Genomic DNA, 6933 nt, shown 5'->3' with positions numbered 1-6933 from the left:
ACTCTTTGGCATTGGGCAAGATCGTCCCTTTCACTTGAACGGTGTCTCCGTGCTCAAGTTGAAATTCAGTGGCGGTCAATTTCTGCAGAAAGGGAAATCAGACACAAATTGAGCTGCAGTGCTGGCACGACAGGAACACAGCTGTAAACTTTCCCCTTTTTTCAAGGGAAATTCCCTTATTCCGAATAGGATTCCTCGCAAGCAGGGCCGCCTCGTCCATTTGGGCTGGTGGTGCGGTGCACCAGGGCGCCGGGCCCCCAGGTGCGAGCCCGCCGGCATACCGGGCGCCCCCTCCCCAACCCAACCCCGCGGGCGGGCACTCACGCGCCGGCGGCACAGCCCCATCTTCGAGCGCAGCAAGCGGGGGGGAGTAGTGCAGCCCCGCTGGCGGCCTCCCCCCCCCGCCCCCACAGGTGGCCGGGTACTTGCACTGCCAGCGCTCTCCCCCGGACGCCCCGCACGCATGGGGGTGCAGGAAGTATCGAGCCCACCGGCATACCGGCCGCCCCCATCCCCAACCCGCCCCCAAGGGCGGGCTGTCAGCCGGGCACAGCCGCTGCCGCCCATGCCTGTCTCGGGTGGGCTGCGAGCCGGCCGCCCTTGCCTCCCGTCCCAGGAGCACTGGAAGGGCGCACAGAGCCCCGCGCCACTCTAGCGCCACGCCCCTCATCCCCTGCTCGCCCACCCCCCCCTCCCGAGGGGCGGCAAGCGCAAGAGGGAGGCAGCGGAGAGGTGGTACGTCGGGGGTGCCGGAAGGATCACTGCGCCACGGTGGCCAATCTCCTTAAGACGGCACTGCTCGCAAGAAAAGTTTTGAAAAGTTGACAGCTATGGACAGGACTCAGCAGAGAAAGGGGAACTGCGGGGGATTGGTGCTCTTACAGTCTTGGAACTGGAGCAAGACTCATCCCATGCATCAAGGTTCAGACAGGAATCCTACAATACAGAAGAAAAGGAAGTCAATTATTATGAGTCAATAAACGAGAAGCACATGCGTAACATCTCATTTGTTACAGCAGGGGTAGGAAAGCTGACTCGGGACTTCTTAGCTGCTTAGGGTCAGAAGCCTGAACTCCACTGTACCTCCAGAGTTTTCCTCCCTCCGCCACCCCCCGTTTTATTCCTTGTTCATTTAAAAAAAGACAGCGTTGGTTGTTCCAAGAACTCTATCACTGGGCAACGTAAAAATACTGTGAATAAATAACACCACAGATAAATTGGACCTATTCATTCAAATATGCATTCTGCGAAACCTACATTTTCTGTTACAGGTAGGTAGCCGTGTTGGTCTGCCATAGTCAAAACAAAATAAAAAATAAAACGAAAGCTCGTACCAAGAACATACTTAGTTGGTCTCTAAGGTGCTACTGGAAGGATTTTTTATTTTATTTTATTTTGTTTCCACATTTTCTGTGACGTCCTTACTTCAAACCCATTCCCCTTTGAACACACTGTTATAAGAATTTTAAGGTCTCAAATATAGAATGAATATTCATAAATGCACACATATCTAAAATATACTAACCATGTGTCTGAAATAGTATGGGAGAGCAATCCTGAAGTCATTTTGACTCTCCCAGTGACCTCAAATATTCCTCTGCAGTAAGGGAGGCAAATGGGGAAAGCCTTCCCGTTGTCTTTCCGCTTACAAATCCTGTCTTAGGGGCCGTATTTGTGTATTGAATAGGGTGAGCCTGTGATCTGGATTCAGGATCTAAGGCAGGCTTCCTCAACCTCGGCCCTCCAGGTGTTTTGAGACTACAATTCCCATCATCCCTGACCACTGGTCCCGCTAGCTAGGGTTCATGGGAGTTGTAGGCCAAAAACATCTGGAGGGCCGAGGTTGAGGAAGCCTGAACTAAAGTATTTACCATCACAAAAGAATGACCAGGCTGCCCAGGTAGAGCAATCAGTGACCATTGTCAGGTATCCTGGCAGGCAGGATTTCTGCTGTAGACCACCTCCTTCTGTGATGTATGGTGTTTTAGTGACATGGTCTTGGGCTACAGGGTGGGCAATTTCAAAAGTCTATATAAAGGCTTGCGCACCATTGTGTAGGGTTCTCCTCCTTCCTGCGTGTGATGAGTGGGGACCCTGTTGCGACAGTTCCTTTACAGGGGCGTAGCAACGTAAATCGGTACCCGGGGGCAAAAATTTTTTACAAAGGAATAATAACAAGTAATAATAAAAAAAACCTTTTATTTATATCCCACCCTCCCCGGCCAAAGTCGGGCTCAGGATGGCTAACAACAGATACATAACATTGGTATAAAATCAAACAATAATTAAATTACCTCCTAAAAACATCTCAAAATCAAATTAAAGTCTAATTAGACGGCTTTCCACAGGGTTAGTGTTGGGAACAGTAAGTGTTCTCTGAATTAAAATTTCAGCCTTCATGACATAGGAAAACAGCCAAGTGAACAGCTATTTTGGTGGAGGAGGGTCAAGATATTAACCGATATGCATGAAATGTCATATATAGCTATGTAATCCCTAGTATAGTAAGATAAGACCTTCGGAGCAGGCATTTTTTTAAAGGAAGTTTTTTTTATGAACTGCCCTAGTAGGGCAGTAATTGTTCCTTGATAATTTGTCACCCCCTCCATTATGGAACTTGGGGCGGCCCGCCCCCTACGCCCCCCTTGCTACGCCCCTGAGCGAGAACAACACTTGTCATCTAGGAAACATGCTAACTCTTCTCCTGCAAGAACAAGCTACCTATTAACACTTTCAGGTTTCTAGAACTGCTCAGTCCCAGCAGTTTATAGTGCAGCCTCCCTGCGAACGGTCTCCTATGCTAACAACCAGAGAGCACCTGAAACTCACACAATCCATGGGAAACTCTTGCAGGAGTCCGGCCAACAAGCAAGCAACTTTTTCTTCTGCCTAATCTCAGCTCTGCGGTTTTAGCAGAACAAGTCCCAGCTGCTTTAAATAGCTAGGGAAACAGCATCACATGACAAAAAGGGTCTGCTGTGAGTGGGTGGTCTGCTCAGATACCCAGAAACGCAAGGCAGAGAAAATCTGGGTTGATTGGCAAAAAAATCTAATGAATGAGAGCACTGATGATATGTTCATTTTCTCCCCCAAAGAATTTATTGGATTTTAATAACAAAAAAACACAAAACACAAATACATACACTACAAAAACCACATAAAATACACCCAAACAAAACAATTATTTACTCATCCTCATACTCTTTATAATCCTTAGCTTGGAACTTCCTCACATCCTCTCTTTTGCGTTCATTTCTAATCTTCTTTAGTAACTTTGTAACATTGTAAAATCTACTTTCTTATATCTAATCTTAATCTTACAATTATAATCCACATATTTTAAATCCTAAATCTTATTCTTATCAAATAAAACATCAAATTCCACATCTCCACTTCTTATATCCTCTCTTCAGTTAACTTTGTTATGCTGTAGGCTATATTTCTTCTGATTCTAATTTCAAATATATAAAAAATCAACACATATTAACAAATATCTAAGTATTTCTTCCATCTCAAAGTCCATTTCCCCTCTGGTGTCGGAGTACCGTGGTCAGCCTTTATAAAATCCCCTTTAAATCATCCTTTACCCCACCCCCCTCCTGTCCATCATCACCCTTCTTTTGTATGTTCAAACAGCTGATGCAAGTTTGCTTTGCTGGCCCTTACCAACCTTTGGCTTTCCAGATGTTTCGGACTACAGCTCCCATCAGCCTGTGCTACATGGGCTGATGGGATCTGTAGTCCAAAATACCTGGAAAGCACAAGGTTGGCAAAGCCTGCTTTATGCAATTGATTATCAGCAGCTTCCCGGATGGCACTCATTGCAACATTTGCCCATTCTGTTTTTTACTTTGATCTGGGTTTTGGGTGCCAGCATACCAAAAAAGGCAGGTCAGCAAACAACTGAGACAAGGAAATAAGTGGTCTTCAGTGGAATAAGGTGATTGGTTCATGGACGAGTGGGGATTTGAACCAGGTCTTGACTGTTGTAGTCTGGAATGGCTCTAACCACTGCACCGCACTGGCTTCCTACCAGCTGCTGTTACTATAGAGCTGAGAACTTGCTGCCAATGCTGAAGTGTCCCTTCCCACATCTTCTGGAATCTGGAGGAGCCTCAGCTGTGGACACAGCAAATGTCAGAGGGGTAGCCATGCTAATTTGCTGCAACAAAGGGAGAGAGTCACTTAAGAGGCCCTGTCAGCCAGTGGCATAGCATAGGTTGCCAGCACCCGGGGCGGTGCAGAGGGGTGGGTGGAAGGGAAATGGGCAGAGTACACATGCACATTCAACTTCAACTGCCTAACAGCATCTGCATCACCCAGGAGATCGTAGCTGCCAAGATAAGAATAGTTTTTCCATTGTTTTGCGAGGTCACTTCCTGGTTCACACGGAAAAGCCATTTTCAAGAGAGCCCAGCAATGGAAGCATGCAGCTGTATTGGGGCAGGGGTGTTGAAATTTTGCACCCGGGGCAGCTGGCCCTGTGGCCCCCCACCTACCCACCCACTCTACACCACTGTCTTCAGTGGCTGTGTGAAAGGACTTGTACCATCCAAATTGGCTCGGTGAGAGTCAGGAGAACCCCCAAAAGAGTGTGCCGGAGAAGGAGAGAAGGGATCGTTCCATCGCACAAGTGTGTGCAGATGGAGCATTTGTCAGAGTGACATGCTGAATTCCACCCAAAGTATCTTGTGACTAGGGAGAATTTTGATCGAGTTCACATTTAAAGGTGAACCCACCCAGTTTACAATTTCCAAAGCAATACAGAGAGTGTCTCTTTAAAAAAATAAATTTTAAAAAATCTCATATTACAGAATAAACAATATTAAAATGGATAGCTCAGTTGGTTAGAGCATAGTGCTGATATGATCTATGGAAATAAAAACCCTTTCCAAGACATGAGCTCAGATTTTTACATCCTTTAAATAGTTATATTTAATAATTTTATTATTTATACCCCGCCCATTTGGCTGGGTTTCCCCAGCCACTCTGGGCAGCTTCCAACAGAATATTAAAATGCAATAGTCTATTAAACATTAAAAGCTTCCCTAAACAGGGCTGCCTTCAGGTGTCTTCTAAAAGTCTGGTAGTTGATAAAAGTATACCACAGTCTCCTTGACCAAGAACAATATTGTGGTCTGAGGTTTCACAAGGACTATAAAAATATCAACAGGGTTTGTTTTGTTTTTGAAAAATAATTTGGAGTTGTAGCCAACGTTAGTCCTACTCTGAGGTATTAATAGACTTGGTTAACTTAAGTCTATTAATTTCAGTGGGTCTTCTCTGAGTTGCACACAATCCTTTACGGGTGTCCAATGCAAGAGGTAGCAAAAAGGTGAACCCACTGGTCTTGCATCAGTGCGATTTACATCTTCAACCCACAATCGAACACCTGTTGTAGTACAGGTAGGTGTTGCAGACTGTGGAGTTGCCGAATTTTGCACTCCGATTCTGCAGCTGTGCCTTTAACAGTAGCTTTTACATGCAACAATTGGCAGGTGAGAATTGCTAATCTCCCTGCAGTGAAGAGCTCATACAGTCCAGAGGTGATATTAAAGGCACATTCTGATGGTTTCCTAAAAATGGAGCCATCTGAAGGTTGCTCATCTCCTGGGTGGGTTGCAGGGATGTTGGGGAGAGAGAGACAGAAGTCAAATGAGAGCGAGTGAGTTAAACAGATAATTAAGTAGCAATGAGAGCTAATGTAGAGCGTGTGCTAAAAGGAGGAAACAGGAGTGAGTTGGAAGGAACTGGGCTTTGCCCGCATTGCCAGAGTGCAAATAAAGACAACATTTTCCACTGAGGAAGGAAGCAATATTTCTGTCTGGGCTGCACCACCTCAGCTTGGTCAGATGACAGAATTCACCTGCATACAAAAGATTCCCTCTGCATTGAAGACTAGGTAAAGGTAAAGGGACCCCTGACCTTTAGGTCCAGTCATGGATGACTCTGGGGTTGCGGTGCTCATCTTGCTTTATTGGCTGAGGGAGCCAGTGTACAGCTTCCAGGTCATGTGGCCAGCATGACTAAGCCGCTTCTGGCGAACTGGAGCAGCGCACGGAAACGCCGTTTACCTTCCCGCCGGAGCGGTACCTATTTATCTACTTGCACTTAGTGCTTTCAAACTGCAAGGTTGGCAGGAGCAACGGGAGCTCACCCCGTCGCGGGGATTCGAACCGCCGACCTTCTGATCGGCAAGCCCTAGGCTCTGTGGTTTAACCCACAGCGCCACCCGCGTCCCTGCATGTTGAAATGATGGCCAAGCTACAACCTCTCTCATTGCCTGCTGGCATGTTAAGTCTCTTGGCTGGGAGCGATTTTAAAAATAATAACCAACGAAGAAGCCTGAAGTAATTACTACCTGCAGTCTGAAGTGGTGCAGCCTAGATTTATGGCCTTGTGGAAAACTAGACCTAAGATGCACATACAACAAAGGAATGCCAAACAATTAGTTAGGCAGTCATAAGACCTTTCACTTCCTGAGGCAATTGTGAGCACACTTGCACAGGGATAATCTGGCTAGCATAGTTCATGCAATCAACGTTAACTTCACAACTAGGTCTGCAAGGAAGGATTTTTTTATTGTGCTTTATCGCTGGTTTTATCCTACGTGTTTTTATATATTCTTGTTCCTGGCTTAGATATTTTATATTAAGTTTAGAAATTCATTTAATCAATGAATTAAAACACAGACCCCTACACCTAGTTGTCTCTCTCTGAACTCTGACAATGCCTCTCGGTTGTCTGGATGAAGACCAGGGGGAGGTCTGTGAATGCTCCTAGAAACTACTTTACTGTTCAAAGGCAAGATTCCTCTTTGTTGCCCCGCCCACTTTTGCCCTGACTCCACCCACTATGGGCATGTGGCCCTCACAAAGTTGCCCACCCCGCAGGGAATGCAGCGTTCGGACTGAAAAAGTGCCACCCGTCCCC

General features: G+C 46.4%; 1 long non-coding RNA gene across 1 annotated transcript; it reads right to left on the bottom strand.

The window, feature by feature from the left end:
• Positions 1–2920, bottom strand: LOC117052860. The gene is made up of 3 exons (XR_004427325.1): positions 2830–2920; positions 883–936; positions 1–82 (listed from the first exon to the last, which is right to left on the bottom strand). It is a non-coding gene; the product is annotated as an uncharacterized LOC117052860 (long non-coding RNA).
• Positions 2921–6933: the final 4013 nt, after the last annotated feature.

This window comes from Lacerta agilis, chromosome 9 (genome assembly GCF_009819535.1).
Source record: "Lacerta agilis isolate rLacAgi1 chromosome 9, rLacAgi1.pri, whole genome shotgun sequence".
NCBI lineage: Eukaryota > Metazoa > Chordata > Lepidosauria > Squamata > Lacertidae > Lacerta > Lacerta agilis.
The sequence above is the reverse complement of the archived record's forward strand: the minus strand, read 5'-3'. Positions and strand labels throughout refer to the sequence as shown.